Source organism: Denticeps clupeoides, chromosome 14 (assembly GCF_900700375.1).
Source record: "Denticeps clupeoides chromosome 14, fDenClu1.1, whole genome shotgun sequence".
NCBI lineage: Eukaryota > Metazoa > Chordata > Actinopteri > Clupeiformes > Denticipitidae > Denticeps > Denticeps clupeoides.
The window spans coordinates 12,281,388-12,298,873 of NC_041720.1; positions in this window are offsets into that span (position 1 = coordinate 12,281,388).

Consider the following 17,486-nt stretch of genomic DNA (forward strand, 5'->3'; position numbering starts at 1 on the left):
GGGATGTCACGATTATAGATTTTGATGGCACGATTATCGTCTGGGAAATAATCATAATGTAGACAATCACATTATTTAGAGGTTTTTACCTTTTATTTACTGCTGTCTTTAAAAAAAAAAAGACAAAAACCATAAACAAACAATACTTTGCATCAATGTACAGTCCCCCTTTCCACATGTGAGCAGACCTTTTTACCCCTGGCCTGCAGGAAGTTGTCACTGACCAATATACTACTATAAAGGTTTATTTGGCAGCTATTTGACTTTGTCATGTAGGTATTGATGGTTAAGGTGATTTTGTACGAAACTACATTGCTGCTGGCGCAGACATCATCCATGCGAGTTGGTGACCTCACCTGAGGTGTACGCACTTTGCACCTGGTGATACTAAGGCCTCGTTAAATGTGACCCCCCCCCAAAAAAAATCGGGCCTTTAATCCCGATTTTTTGCTCGGATCTGTTCCATGATGGTGTAAAGTGTAAACACGTGCATTTGGATATTTTGAGATCGATTTCAGGCCTCGTTCATATGTGGAAATAAATCAGATATAAATCTGATGTGCCAATGCGACTGTAAACAGGCAGATCGGATTTTCCTAGACATTGCATTCTGTACGTGTCAGGATTGCCTGCAGCTGGGCTCCACACCGGAATCCAATCCTGACGCCCCATAAATGCCGGAAGTTTCCGCCCGTTCGGGGTCGCTGGCATTTTCGTGAACTTCAGTTGGTAACACTGTTTGTAATTTGAGTTCTGGCAATCGCCACACGCCTACGGGTCAGTTTTAGTTTGTCTGTATTTAAGTTAAATCGTTTTCGGCCACCGCGCCCGTCTTTATTTGTGTTTATTGTTTATTTAATAATAAAAACCCCGTTCCCAGAATGTCAGACCTCTGCGCTTCCTTCCCCCGTAAGTCCGTAGTCGTGACAGAATGCCAGCGACCCACCCAAAAGCGCAGAGGTGGAAAGCAGAGGAGAAGAAACGCCGCGAAGGACGCAGCCCGGCGCGGCGAACGCGGACGGCAGGGGAGAGACGCGCCGCCCGTTCTGGTGGAGCGTTTTCTCCCCGAGAAGCCGTGGTACGCGGCGCCGCGTGATGACGTCACCCCCGGGAAACTCCGCGAAACCCGGAAGCGACAATGTCGGCGGGTGAGTGGGCGGAGCGAGGACGTTGGCGTCGGCAGCAGCGAGGAAGTGACGTGGGCAGCGAGCGCAGAAGATGCGACCCCCACGATCTTCGCCATGTCGAGCCAAGAACTCTGCGCTCTGCTGGCAAGGCTCCCCGTGGACGACACGGACGACGACGAGAGCACGGGAGACGAGAGTTGGGCTCCGCCCATCGCGCCAGTCTGCGATTGTCACAAGGTCCGTGGGGACCCACGTCACTTCCAGGGGGTGAGAAGCGGCAACAACGGCGGCGTTCCTCCAGCGAGGAGGTGGGCAGCCTCCAGCCCGAATGGCCAGAGTACTGCCCATGGGAGCTTATCGCGCCATGGGTCCAGGATGTCCGCAGGGTGGACGACCCTTGGAGTCACCGGTGGGAGGACACGGATGACGAAAGCGATGATGACGTGGATTTTCGGTGGGCGGTCGGTGCCGGGATGGCTCCGCCCAGCGTGCGCGTCCGAGATCATCGTGGCGTCCGTGATGACCCATGTGACTTCCGGGGGTACGAGGTTGACACGGACGACGACCAGGATGACGCCGTTTGGGAAGTCGGTGCCGGGATGGCTCCGCCCATCGCGCCCATCCAGGATCGTCACGAGGTCCGTGGAGACCCACGTCCCTCCCAGCAGTGTGAGGAAAGCTGGTGGAAGAGGGCGACGGGAGGTCGCCAGCCAGCAACTGCGCTGCCGGGACTGCCTCGCAGGGAATCCTCCATTCCTGCTCCAGTCGCCGACCCGCCTTCCCTCTGCCCAGACGTTCCCCAGCGAAATGGCAGCGCAGCACCAGCGTCCACAACTGCTGGAGAAGACGTCCACCCCCCTCCACATCACACACCTACCACCATCTCCAGCGACGTGCCCAGCCCCGTGTGGGACAGCCCAATTGTCCCGGGACCCTTCAGTGGGGCAGCAGACACAGACGAGATCACTACCATCCTCACGTGTCTGACTGGATCAGCATGGGGCTGGAGCACAACCCTCTGGCAGCAGGGAGAGACAGACAGGAGTTTTCGGGACTTCCAACAGAGACTGAGGGCGGAGTTTGATCGGCCTGAGCCAGGGATCGAACTCTGCCCCTCCACCACATCCAGTGCCAGTCAGGATCCGGGGCAAGAAGACCCAGCACTGGTGGGCGACGAGAAGGTCGCTCCTCCCGAGATCCTGGCTGTGCCCCCTGAGGAGGTCCCGGAGAGCCCAGAGAGGGAGCCAGACGACCCTCTCTTCTGTCTGTCTCTGTCTGTGTGTGTCTGTGTGGCATATGTGTCCGTATGTCGCCCCCACTTCCCCTCTTTGTGTCCACCAGATGGCGACCCAGCCGCGGAGCCGAACCCCAGGGAGGAGGTTCCTGACCCGAATGTGCTGGTCCAAGGCGAGGTGGACAAGCCCCAAGGTACCCCTAAGTCCAGCCGGGGGGGGTGCTCCCCCAAAGAATTTTTTGGGGGGGTGCAGTTCGGGTTGGGGACTCCTCCTGAGGGGAGGGGAGGTGGGGAAGCGATGGAGCTGGGTCCTCCGGTAGCCAGTGAGGAGGGCGGGCCAGGCATGGGCCTGCGTCTGCCTCCAGAGGGGTGGAGCGCCATAGAGCCCCCGGGTAGGCATGAGGACCCAGCTGGGACAGGCAGGAAGAGGGCCTGCTTGTCCCAATGGACGCAGAAGGGGCTAGCCGGATGGTCTGGCAATGCCCCCCCCTTGGCACCAGGGCCGTGCAGCGAGAGGGGCTGCATAGTCCCAGAAGGCACCAGCCTGGGGTGCCTGGAACAGTCGCCGGAGGCTCTGGGACAATCTCCCTGCGCGGTGCAGGGGGTGACACAAGACGTGTCAGAGGGGACATGTGGAGACAGGGCCCACACGTACCCAGATGGATCGGCCCTGATTATTGTGTGCAGGTACGGGAGTCCGGGGCCGCCATGCGGGACCACGCCGGGGAGCCAGGCCGAGGGTCCGGGGCCGCCATGCGGGGCCAGGCCGAGGGTCCGGGGCCGCCATGCGGGACCACGCCGGGGAGCCAGGCCGAGGGTCCGGGGCCGCCAAGCGGGACCACGCCGGGGAGCCAGGCCGAGGGTCCGGGGCCGCCAAGCGGGACCACGCCGGGGAGCCAGCCCGAGGCACCGGGGCCGCCACGCCTGACCACGCCGGGGAGCCAGCCCGAGGCACCGGGGCCGCCACGCCTGACCACGCCGGGGAGCCAGCCCGAGGCACCGGGGCCGCCACGCCTGACCACGCCGGGGAGCCAGCCCGAGGGACCGGGGCCGCCACGCCTGACCACGCCGGGGAGCCAGGCCGAGGGTCCGGGGCCGCCAAGCGGGACCACGCCGGGGAGCCAGGCCGAGGGTCCGGGGCCGCCAAGAGGGACCACGCCGGGGAGCCAGGCCGAGGGTCCGGGGCCGCCAAGCGGGACCACGCCGGGGAGCCAGGCCGAGGGTCCGGGGCCGCCAAGCGGGACCACGCCGGGGAGCCAGCCCGAGGCACCGGGGCCGCCATGCCTGACCACGCCGGGGAGCCAGCCCGAGGCACCGGGGCCACCACGCCTGACCACGCCGGGGAGCCAGCCCGAGGGACCGGGGCCGCCACGCCTGACCACGCCGGGGAGCCAGCCTGAGGGACCGGGTCCTCCAAGGGGAGGATACAGCAGGGCAGGAGCCCTGTGGTTGCCGCTGTCCGCCCCGCCGCCTCCACTGATGGTACTGTTGGGGCTCCGAGGACGTAGCCCTTGGAGGGGGGGCTCTGTCAGGATTGCCTGCAGCTGGGCTCCACACCGGAATCCAATCCTGACGCCCCATAAATGCCGGAGGTTTCCGCCCGTTCGGGGTCGCTGGCATTTTCGTGAACTTCAGTTGGTAACACTGTTTGTAATTTGAGTTCTGGCAATCGCCACACGCCTACGGGTTAGTTTTAGTTTGTCTGTATTTAAGTTAAATCGTTTTCGGCCACCGCGCCCGTCTTTATTTGTGTTTATTGTTTATTTAATAATAAAAACCCCTTCCCAGAATGTCAGACCTCTGCGCTTCCTTCCCCCGTAAGTCCGTAGTCGTGACAGTACGTCATTAAAACTGTGATAATTTAGTACTTCATTTTGGTTTAATGACATCAAACAACAACAAACAGAAGAAACATGGAGGAGGAAAGTGCAGAGCAGTGGTCGATGGCTGAAGTTACATGCCTTCTTAGCCTGTGGGGAGAAGAGTCAGTTCAAGATAAAATTAAAGGCTCCTACAGAAACAAATCTTTTTTTGAGGATTTTTCGGCTGCAATGGAAAATGCTGATTCTAAACAGATGCACCAATGTCTGATAGCCACCACAAGCCACCACAGAGCAACCCCGACGTGCATCTGCAAAGGGGTTGGCCCGGCAAATGTTGTGTCGTTGTAAGAGAGAAATGCAAACGTTGACACAGCAAATCGAAAGTTGGTTTGCTCATTCTAAAATTTCGGACCCACTGCTCCTCGCTAAAGCCCGCCACAATATTCTCCCACCAATCCTGAGATCTCTCACGCACCCAGACATTCCTCTATATGGTCGAGGCCATAATAACTGAAGCATATACACAATAATTGCCCCTTTCCTTCTTCTCTGCCTCAAAGTCATCGTATTATTTGGCAAACTTTCCATATATTGCAGAGCTAGCATTAAGCATATTTTCACATTCGTCCATCTTGGCTACTGTGTGGCAAGTGTAAACAAGTGAATTGGATATGGGTCACAATGAACAAAAACGTGTAAAAAGAAGGTAAAAAAAATCAGACATCGGCAACAAATAATAATTGAGCATCAAGATCTGCAGTGTAAACAAGGATTAAAATTGCAAATCTGGCCTGTGTGCCTGAAGATATGCCAAAGTCTTTCAGTTCTTTGCCATTCGAGCTGCCCTCCCTCCCTCTACCACCTTTTGTGACGGACATGGAGAGGTGCCTTCATCTGCTCTGCCCATTTTGAACATTGCAGGCGTATGTGCTTCGTACTCAGGCTTTCCGGTCATGTGAGCAGCTGTTTGTCTGCGAAGCCAGGGGAGAGGCCAGCCTCTGTCAAGATTCAAGATTGGTCTATTGTCAGTACAACTGTCTGGCCTCTGTGTCTGTCACATGAGATTGTGGAGGCCAGCTTCTTGGCTTTTAGTAGCAAGGGAATGGTCCCACCAGATGGGGTTAGGGAATACTCTACCACCTCCATATAATGCTGTACATTAAATCAAAGAAATTAATTACAAGGAACAGGACAGAAATGGACAAAAAGTGAATTAAAAATAAAGAATAAAAGAAATACAGTAAAAGAGAGAACATGAAGCTATTTTAATTAAACAAGGGGTCGAAAAAAACAGAAAACATTTTAGGCAACATAGTAAAAGAGTTGAGAAAGGACTGCCTAATAAAGCAAATAAAACACTGCATAAGAACACTGTATATGAACCACCTCACACTGGGTTAAAAGCCAGGATGTGAGTTTTTTAAACAAGATTTAAAAAGTGATTGACGGCGGCTGTCTTACACTGATTGGAATCTGAACGAGAGAGCATGTAGGAGGAGACGAGGAACCTCAGTGCGGCAGGACACACGGAGGCCGGTAAGTTCCCTCTGCATTAATCTGCGAACGCGAACCGGCGTGAGGGCGCAATATAGGACGTGACAGGACTAAAGGAATGAGTTCAGGATTCGGGATCAAAGAGAGGGTAGGAACGGTCTTACTAGATTGTGAAAAAGCCGCCGAGTCTGATGACGTAAGTCATTTAATGACTGAGCAGCTGGCAGCTGCTCTCTAGCCAATTTATAGGAGTCACCTTGTTTCTGTGTTACTCTCCAGTCACATGATAGAATCATGTGACAATTGGTAGGTCTTTTAATAATTGTGAGGCAAAAGCTGCCATTATATTGATAAGCACAAGTAATGTAGAGTTCCCAGAATCATTTGTTAAGAGAATGTCATTAAAAAAGTTTAACAGAGCTGATTCTGTTCTGTGATGTGATTTAAACCCCGACTGAAAAAACGTCCAGGATTTCATTTCTGTTCAAAAAGGGCTGTATGAAAAACCCACTATGCCACCACTGGCTCATTGGTACAGAAACTGACTGAATTGGCTGAAATTTGGTCCAAGTAGGTAAATATTATGCATCATGAATATGTATCATGAAAATGTGAACAGAGACAAGGAGGAACATATGGGCCAGACTAAAGTGCAACAAAAGAGTGTGGGATGTGATATATGCAATCAATCCAAATAGTGCTATTTACACACCACCATTAAAACCTCAACCACTCACGAACAATTTACAACACCGGCACAGAGCCAGACACTCTAACAAAGGGGAATCCACGCACATACCAATACACACACTGGCAGAGGAGGGTACACGTAGAAGGAAGAGCCAACATTAAAGTAAAGAACAAAGCACAATGAACAAACAACAGTACGCTACCGTCTTCTTGTTTCAGGCCTCCTCTTATCTGGCCTCCTGGCATCTGAAGACTAGCCACCAGCCCATGGGAAGAGCACTCCTGCCCTTTCCAGGCTTAAAAAAAAGAAAAGCACACACACACACGCACACACACACACACACACACAAAAACAACAGAAAGACAACCTGACACAAAAAACCCAGGGAAGTAACAGGGATGTGAGTAGCACACTGAAAGATTATGGTTGATGCCGTTTAACAAATCTTCAGATATTCAATACGTTTCTCTTTTTTTTTTCTTTACGTATGTATACCCACAATGCATTACAGCAAGAACCTAGAACTCATATTGCACAACACACCAATGACACCCCACTATGAGTATGACCCCACTATGAGTGGTCAGATTGCAGAGACTAGAGGTCACTCAAGAACTCATAGCAGTAGTCCATTGATGAAATCAACACTGTGAAAGACATATTCTGGGAAATACAGTAATATCTTATGGAGGCTTTAGTTAATGTTTGACTACTTTGGTGCAAACATGCTTATGAGATAATTGGTTCCTTCTTTTAAAAAAGAAACCCATTCATCATACTAAGTGTTCACAAAGAGAATGTGTTTTTTTCATGTTACTCAGTGTTTATATTTGCTTTTTATAAACCAGTGTAAATGTATAAATTCTGAACAAAGTTCAGAACCTAACAATGAACAAACTGATAACCTAAGTCTAACACAGATAAGAGCTGTTCAGCTTTTGAAATCCATTGCAAGTTGTAACTGTACCTACCACCACATTTGCAGGCCTACAGCTTCTCTTTCAGTCAACACTTGTGATACCACCATAACAGAATACTTTCAAGGTGCAAATGCAGTTGATAGAGCATTATGGAAATAATTTATTATATGTAATATATATTTTGATTGAAAAGAAATTAGTTATTATTTGTTAATGTAATGTTAATTTAAAGGTGTCACACGAACCAGGATGCAGTGAGGAGGAAGGATGGGTTCGGGGTCGGATGATGGTGAGTCCGGAGCGTGTCGTCCGGATAGGGCATCAGCTTTTTGAGTTTTGGAACCGGGACGGGCAGGAACCGGAGTCATCGCGGGGACAAAGTCACACGAACCGGGATCAGAACGAGAGAGACGTGTAGGAGGAGACGAGAAACCTCGGTGCGGCGGGACGCAAGGAGGCAGGTAAGTTCATCCGCGTTGATCTGGTTGTTCGCGTTTTAAGGCACAAGACAAGACAGAACGGGACGACAGGAAGGAGTTCAAGATTCAGGATAACAGAGAAGACAGGTACAGTCTTACTTTGAGAGAGGGTTTCAGAGCTGAGTCTAATGACGTGTGTCATTCAATGACCGAGCACCTGGCAGCTGCTCTCTCGCCAATTTATAGGAGTCACGTTACCTAGTTTCCGTGTTACTCCCAGTCACATGATGGAGTCATGTGACAAAAGGCTTGTTATTAATTAATTATATTAATTAATTCCATATTATGACTATACAGAATATCAGCTGTCTCACATATCTAAGGAAATAATTTTTATCTTATATTTTTCTTTTCTAATGTAAAGAAATACTCACACTCAATGTATTTTAAAACTCATCTGATATTACCTGGCATGAAAGAGGTATGGCACAATAGAGGTTACAAGAATGAATAGTTTCTAGTTTATTAACACCAGTAGATTACTATTGCAGTTACATGTAAATTTTATATGTAAAAATGGTACCAATGTTACAGAGAAACGCAACATAAAGGAGAAGGGGATAGAGGAAGAGAGTAAAAAGCCAAAAACCAAGCTGCAGAGAGGCATAGCGAAAGCAAGACTCAGAAACCCTGGGGAGAACCTGCCAGCTCCTGATGGAGCAGGAAGTGAAGAGCAACCTCAGTCCACAAGAGAAAACTCTTTTATACATTTGACTTCCAAAAAGTTCCCACAGACCAATCAGGCTTTGACCTTATCTTCCTCGTCATGACACCCCAAGCCATTTGCTGGCTTTTGAGACCTCTTGTTTGGGGATGTCACAGCTTGACAAAGATTCACTGTGTGAATGCTTATAAAGCAATGGCGCATGGAATGTGGTGAACAGTAGAGATGATGGACCATATGAGGTTCAGGCAGTGTTAGGCTGGATCATGAACGGCTGTTTGTTGAGCCATAGACGTTCTCGCCCGAAAATTCACCCGAGTGCTCCCACCGTGAAGAATAAGGTGGTAAATGCGTGCATATACATATCACCCATTGGCCTTTGAATTTCTAAAAGCATGTTGACAGTCATGTTGACCTTCCCCAAAAATCTACGCAACTCCTGTCTAGTGGTGGGTGTAGGAAACTCTTTGCTTCAAGTGTACGAACTTGACCATGCCCCACCTGATTCCCCAGATAGATAACTGTAGCTCTTCCAAATTCACATTTTGCCAAGTTTAGAGTGAGACGCGTTGACTCGTGTACACGTGTACCGCGTTAAAACTGTACACAGCATCTCCACATGTTCAGACTATTGGATAAAGCTTTGTTCATTAACCGTTGAAATATAGCAGGCATTGCCTTAATCAAAATGGCATTACAATGTACTGCAAAAAATTATGGGAGGTTATGAGGACAGAAATCTCTGCAGCTCTGGGTGTTAGTTACTCCTGCCACTACTACAGGCTCTTATGGTTGGTAAGAGTTGTAACTAGTGAGAATTGTAGAGACCAACAGTTTACTAATGTGTGACGTGCTGGCAGTAGCAGCAGGCGGTTAGTTTCAGCTGTAGATTCAGTACAGAACATGGCAGTACAGTGGGATGTGAAGCAGGAGCTGCTAAGTACTGTTTCAAACATGCAGGATGGTGCTGTAGTCTGTTGTGGTATTCTTAACCTGGGAATATTGATGAAAAAACATAATAGGTGCAATACCAACAATGATGATATGAATGAAATATGGATAGTGTCACAGATGTTAAAGTACAGCGCATATTTTTTAAAGGGTGGAATTACAGAGACAGAGACCAGATCTGCACCTGCACCTGATTCAGGGCCCAAATAGCATTCATTCTTTCTGTCTTGGCAGAAAGAGAGCAGAAGCACTTCCCTGACCTCAAAAAAGAAAAGAGTCCATTGTCAGGATGACAGGATGACAAATTAACTTTTCATTTTTTCTGGCAGGTGCAAAACCTGCAAGAGTCAATGTGGGATAGATGGTAGAATAACAACAACATTTATTTCTTATATAGCCCAAATACACATACAGTATGTCTCAATGGGTTTTGACAGGCCCTACAGTTGACACCCCCCACTCCCACTTGACTCTTCTGCGCACAAGGAAAAACTCCACACAAAAAAGCTCTAGGAGAGAGAAAAAATAAAAAGGAAGAAACGTTGGGAAGGAGTGATACAGAGAGGGACCCCCTTCCAGGGTAGAGTGAGCCTGCAAGTGGTGTCAGTGCAGGGTTTGTGATTGTCCAATAAGAGAATAAGGCCTGCAGTTGTATAGGTGGAGAAGTCCAAAATGTAGTCCAGTGTCATGGTGTACAATACATGTCCATTATGATGCTACTGGTCCATCGGAAAATCCCTGAAGCTTTAGTTGTTACAGTGGTGGTGGCTGTGGTGACCCTCTGGTTCGTTTCATGATATGTCCTCGTTTAGCAGCTGCCAGGAACCCGGATTTATCTGCTGGTCTCTTCACTGGGGTCTGCCAGTAGTCTTTGCGCTTGATTCAGAGTCTCAGAGAAAACAAACAGAAGCAGCGGCAGACTGTGGCACTGTACAACTGATACTGAAATATGTGACTTTGATGGTATATTTGTGCTACAGTGGCCCGATACCCTAACTAGGACAGCCTAACTAAGGTGAATTTAACACTGTCTGTGCCTAACAAGGGTGACTGTGTGATAAAGTGGACTTTATAATTGACACTCTGTTTGGAACTCTAACAAAAGGGCAGATAAAATAGCTGTGTTTTCAGGTTAGATTTAAACACTGAGACTGAGTCCCGAACACTGACCGGCAAGCCGTTCCACAACTGCGGAGCTGTATAAAAGAAGGATCTGCTCCCAGCTGTGACCCTCTGTACTTTGGGTACCAGTAGTGACCCCGCATCTGTTGATCGCAGGGGGCGTGGCGGGTCGTAAATAACTAAAAGTTCACTCAGGAACTGCGGGGCGAGACCATTTAGAGCTTTATAGGTCAAAAGTAGGATTATGTAGTCAATTCTAAATTTGATGTGTTACCAATGCAGTGATTGTAAGACTGGGGTGATGTGGTCAAATTTCCTTGTTCTATTTAGACAATCAAAGCAGTGTGTTTTACTGTTATCAGTTACACACCTTGTAAGAACAAGGAGATCATTTTTCACTTTTTTTAAGTCTGGCCAGAGTTCACTTTTTTCAATATGGAATGGATTATCTCGGCCAAGGAGAAGTGATCACTAACGCAGATTTTGACAGATTTAAGAACAATATTTGAGATTTATGGATCTTTTGTGTATGAGGCACAGAGAGAATCGCCACATGGAACACAGGGAATGGTCAGGTGAAAGGACATTTGCAGGTACAAGGACTAGACACATTCAGGCCCGGTCCACACAGAAACGATCTCTGAAATGGTACAATTTTTGTCCAATCTAGTCTAGCTTTGACATGGAGAAGGCATTACAGAGTGAATTTATCTTTTCCGCATCTTTGTGCGGATGGCAAAGTGGCTTTTCTGTGAAAGCGCCAGTGTATTAGTGTCACGTAATGCCCCGGGAAGGTGAAATGTATAGTGTCACAGTTGATGCGCTGATGAAAAAGTGATGCGCTGTGAAAATTTTCCGGATGCACTGTAATAGCCATTGCAGAGACAAATTGGTTTCTATTATTTTGTGTTAATTGATGGGAAATGTTGGAATGCTGCCCAACTTTCAGTTTCTCCAGAAAAGGGACAGATTCCGACACACCTTGCTGCTTGTCAGCCTGTACTTTATATCACAGGCCTTCCTATCACACCCCAAGGTTGAGGAGGTTTGGATGTAGCTCAATAAATATAAGCTTCCTTTTACACAGACAACCCATAGCTGTTGATTAAAACTTACAATTCACAGGACAGCTTATGGTTAAAATCTCTTCGTCATTCTTAACAGGCTGTATAACCTGAACTCTGAACAGAGTTCATTGCCCAAACCTACTGACAGCAGTGATGATTCTCATTCATCACCTGTGGACTGCAATGAAGAGAATACTGAGAGAAATATGCACAACTCTACATGCTGTAACCTGGCTTACCAGGACCTTAGGACATTCAAAGCAGTGTCTATGACTGTTAAAATATATACATGCTGTGGGAATGAGGAGATAAGATCACTTTCACATTCTTCCAAACAAGGCAGTTTTCAAGCATGCAGAAACCTGTTTTTTTATACTAAAATAACATACAACATTGCAAAGTTATATACAATGCAAACTCTAAATTAGATTCAGAGTTTATGTCACCTACACCTACAGCTGCTGTTGTGTTTCAGACATGCAGGATGGTGTTGCAGTCTGTAGTGGTATTCTTAACCTGGGAATATTGATGAATGAGCTCTGGAATTCTAGGTGCATTACCAACAAGACGTACATTTAAGAACGATATGGAGTGGAGTATTTATGATGATTGATATGAATGAAATATGGATAGTGTCACAGTTGCAGATGTTAAAGTACAGCGCATATTTTTAAAGGGTGGATTTACAAAGACAGAGACCAGATCTGCACCTGATTCAGGGCCCATATAGCCTGAGGGAAGAAGCGCTTCATCATTCTTTCTGTCTTGGCTTTAAGGGAGCAGAAGCACGTCCCAGACCTCTCAAAAAAAAAAAAGAGTCCATTGTCAGGATGACAAAATAACTTTTTAATTTTTCTGGCAGGTGCAAAACCTGCAAGAATCAAAGTGGGATATATAGTAGAAGTACGTAAACAACAACAACATTTATTTCTTATATAACCCAAATACACATACAGTATGTCTCAATGGGTTTTGACAGACCCTACAGTTGACAGACCCCACACTTGACCCTTCTGCGCGCAAGGAAAAACTCTAGGAGAGAGAAAAAAAGAAAGGAAGAAACCTTGGGAAGGAGTGATACAGAGAGGGACCCCCTTCCAGGGTAGTGTGAGCCTGCAAGTGGTGTCAGTGCAGGTTTGTGATTGTCCAATAAGAGAATAAGACCTATGTATAGGTGGAGAAGTCCAAAATGTTGTCCAGTGTCATGGTGTACAATACATGTCCATTATGATGCTACTGGTCCATCTGAAAATCCCTGAAGCATTAGTTGTTATGGTAGTGGTGGCTGTGGTGACCCTCTGGTTCGTTTCATGCTAAGTCCTTGTTTAGCAGTTGCCAGGAACCTGGATTTATCTGCTGGTCTCTTCACGGGAGTCTGCCAGTAGTCTGTGCGCTTGATTCAGTGTCTCAGAGAAAACAAACAGAAGCAGCGGCAGACGGTGGCATTGTACGACTGATATTGAAATATGTGACTTTAATGGTATATTTGTGCTACAGTGGCCCGATACCCTAACTAGGACAGCCTAACTAGGTGAATTTAACACTGTCTGTGCCTAACAAGGGTGACTGTGTGATAAAGTGGACTTTATAATTGACACTGTCTTTGGGACTTTAACAAAAGGCCAGATAAAACAGATGTATTTTCAGTTTAGATTTAAACACTGAGACTGTCATGGTCACCAGAATGTGAACGCATGTAGGAGTGGACAAGGAACCTTGGTGCGGTGGAACGCAAGGAGCAGGTAATTTCCCTCCGACTTAATTTGTGAACACGAACCGGTGTGAACCGCAACACCACACAGATGTAGTCGTTCGAAATGATGTTGTTTGCAGATGTTGTCGTTAGGGTACAATAGAGGACAGGACGAGAGGAAAGAGTTCAGGAGACAGGATTTGTTAAGGGCAATCGTAATCGCGATGTCAGTCTGTGCGATTACATAAACGCAAAAAGCTGCGATTTAAATGATTAGTACATGGATTGGATCGGCAACATATCCGATCCATTCTCTCATTCTCTCAAAGTCTGGCTTCAGTCGGATGTGACGTGTTTGGTCACATGACTTTCGATTCGGAGACATATGGTTAGACGCTGCATGACGCGCTGCGTCGTACGTCAACATCGCCGCCATATTGCGATAGGCTCTGCTGTGGCGTGAATTTCATGTCTATGGAGAGAAGTGCATAAAAATGGCTCACTCTTGTGCTGCTTGGGGCTGTACAAACTGCTGTACGCTCCAAACCAGATCCCGGCATTACATTTCATAGGTAAGGCTGGACAATTGTTTTGAATATATTTGGCCATTATAAAATCCCGTTTTATAAATCTTGACCTTAGCTAAGCTAGGCTAAGCTAGCGAAGCTATGCATTCCTGTGTTCAAGTTAGCCTCCAAACTACGTTTTGGCTAAACATAGGCATTAACTATTTAGACTGTTCTTAGCTGTTTAGTTAACTTTTCTCAAACTTTGAAGGCTTCCTAAAGAAATTCACCTCAGTTTACAAATCTTAACCTTAGCTAAGCTAGCAAAGCCATGCATCCCTGTGTTCAAGTCAGCCTCCAAACAACATTTTGGTTAAACGTAAGAACTATAATACGGGATTTTATATTGGCCAAATATAATCAAAACAGTTGTTTAGCCTTACCAGGGTTTGTCATTCGACAGTAATGTAAAATTTTTTGTGATTTATTTAATTTAGTAGAATATTGTATTTTGAAAGCACTGGGCATTTCAGGTTGTTATAAGTAGTTTGTAGTTTCACTTTGAAATTAAACATTTCACTATTAGTATAGTAAAAAAGACCATTTGGTGTGAGAGAGAATAGTGTGTAGAAAAACTCTTTCTCCCTCCACACAAAGTACTGTATTCAAACCGTTCCAACTTGATGTTACCTGGCAGAAAGAGGCATGGCACAATAGAGGTTAAAAATGAACAGTTTCTAATTTATTAACACCGGTAAATAATTATTGTAGTTACATGTGAATATTGAATGTAAAAAGGTACCAAGGTTACAGAGAAAATAAAAATAAGGAGAAAGAGTAAAGAGGGAGAAAGGGAGAGAAAAAGCCATGAGAAAAAGGGAGAAGAGAAAAAGACTCAGAAGCCTTCCGGCTTCCGATGGAAAACCCCTGAGCAAGAAAGCTCAGTCCCTTTTCTACATGTGCGCAGACCTTTATACCCCTGGCCTACAGGAAGTTGTCACTGACCAGTCAGAACCTGTTGTTTCTGATGTCACGCCCCTGGTGCCTCCCATTTGGGGAAGACAAAGAGAGTGGGCGGTCCTGACGGCTGACACTTCACATGTTGTCGTCAGACAAAAGGCATGTAAAACAGAGGTGTTGAATCTTCACGCACAACTATTGCCACAGGAATAATCGCAATATGTCTTTTTCCCCAAATCGTGCAGCCCTACTGTTAAGACGCGAGGAGAGAGGCGCCGATTTGTGATGATGCCATTCTGGGAGACTGGTAATGAGGTCCAAGGCGAGGTGGGTCAAGGGACGATGAGGAATAGGGAGAGGATGCAGGGGCCCAACAGCCGGAGTGTTGGGAGTCTTGGCCCGTGCACAGACGTCGCAGGCGTCAACGTAGGCCTGTACATCCTGCCATAACGAAGGCCAACAGAATTCCTGGTGAATGAAGGAGAGGGTCTGTTGACGTCCTGGATGGCCTGAGAATACAGATGAGTGGCGCCAATGCAGTACATCGGAACGGCAGGTTTTGGGGACGTACAGGCACCCTGGTGGGGTGTTAGCCGCCCGGACCTTAGTCTGCAGGGACCACCAGAGAGGATATAGGATGCGGTGAGGTGGGAGAATAGGTTCGAGGTCGGATGATTGGGAATCAGGAGTGTGCTGTCAGGACATTGCATCGGCCTTTTGATTTCTGGAACCAGAACTGGAAAACTGTTCAAAGAAAAGAGCCCACCTTGCCTGATGGGGATTGAGTTGTTTTGCTGCTTTGATAGTGATGAGGTTTTGGTGATTAGTCCAGACCAGAAAGGGGGTGTCACAGCTTTGCAGCCAGTGTCATCACTCCTCAAGTGCCCACTTGACTGCCAGCAGCTCACGGTCCCAGACCCCATAACACCGGTGTGTAGGAGTGAACTTCTGTGAGAAGAAGCAACACGGGTGCAATTCCCGATCCGGACTGCGTTTAGAGAGGACAGCGCCAGCACCCACCTCTGACGCGTCCACTTCCACCACAAACAGAAGTGAAGGATCTGGATGTTGAAGGATAGGAGCTGTGGTGAAACGACGGCACAGGGACTTGAAGGCCTGAATGGCCTCTGTGGTCAGGTGAAACAGGCGTGTTGAAGTCTTGTAATCAGGCAGTAAGGGGTGCTGCAACTGTACTGTAGCCGTGGTTCATGGAGAGACAGCCAGGGGAAACCGAGGAGGAGTGGTGAGGTGATGATAATGGTAATCAAAAACTGGAGGGGGAGTCAAACTTGAGCTGGAGAGTAACCGTGCAGTGAGTGATGGGTCCTGAAGAGACGGGTAGACCGTCCATGGAGGTGATAGTGAGTGGAGATGCGAGGGATTCCGTGGAGATGTGATGTGCTCTCACGAATGAGTGATCTAGCCACCCCAGAATCCACAAAGGCAGTGGTAGAGATGACGTGCTGATTCCATTCCAGGATCGTGCCGCTCCGATCAGCTGGGTGCCCTGTCATCCCAGACGTATAGGGCAGTGTAGACAGGTGTGTGAGGGGGAAGCGCACACAAACCCTCCCGGAAACATCGCCGTTTCTCTTCCTGGGTGAGGGCTGTCCGTCCAAGCTGCATGGGTTCCCCCTGATTGTCTGGAGGACTGACGGTTGTTTGAGGTGGTGAGAATGGAGGTCGGGGAGTCCGGTGCATGGTTGGAGAGGGAGCCGCAGTTTTCGGGAGTGCCAGCAGATGCCGATCGATCCACAGCGCCAGTTGGATTAGTGCTTCATATGATGCTGGCATCTCCTGACTGAACATCTCGCCACGGATTCAGGGGCCCTGGCACAGATGATATAACATCGTCTTCCACACCATCCGGATGGCAGAAGGTGTTCTTTAACTCCTCCACGAATTCGGAGTACATCATGGATGTGGAACTGGGGGAGTTAAGTCATGCAGCCGCCCAATTCGCAGCCAGATCAGCGAGCCGGGTGAGGAGTAAGGCAATCTGTGAGCGGGAGCTGGGGTAGAGGTGAGGCTCCAACTCGAAAATCTGCGACAGAGTGGTTAGGAGTGCCTCACCGCTTCCCTCGGCCCCGTTCCAACGCTCCGGGAGTGCCGGACTGGGTTTGCCGCTTCGTGCTCCCGGTGCGCGTCAAACACCTCAAGTAAATGCTGCCGCAGGCAGCGAACCTCCTGCAACAGACATTCAATGAGGCTCTATTGGCGCGCTACCCGATCACACAAAGGGAGTCACAATGGGCTCAGTCATTCTGTCATGGTCACCGGAATCAGAATGTGAGGGGATGAGGAACCTCGGTGCGGTGGAATGCAAGGAGCAAGGTTGCCTCCGACTTAATCTGCGAACAGTAGTCACCCGTTGGTCACAGGGGGCTTGGCGGGTCGTAAATTACTAAAAGTTCACTCAGGAAGTTCACTCGGCGAGACCATTTAGAGCTTTATCGATCAAAAGTAGGATTTTGTAGTCAAATATAAATTTGATGTGTAACAACTGCATTGATTGTAAGACTGGGGTGATGGTCAAATTTCCTTGTTCTATTTAGAACTGCAGCATTCTGAACTAGCACAGAGGCACAGAGAGATGGAACACAGGGAACACTCTAGTGACAGGACATTTGCAGGTACTAGACACGTTCAGGGTTAGGGTGAAAGTGCCGCTCCGGGAAGTCTTAATCAGGTTATTCCTACAACATTAAGTCTCTAGCAGCCCACAATTCAGGGCTCAGACATTGAGTTCAGCTCA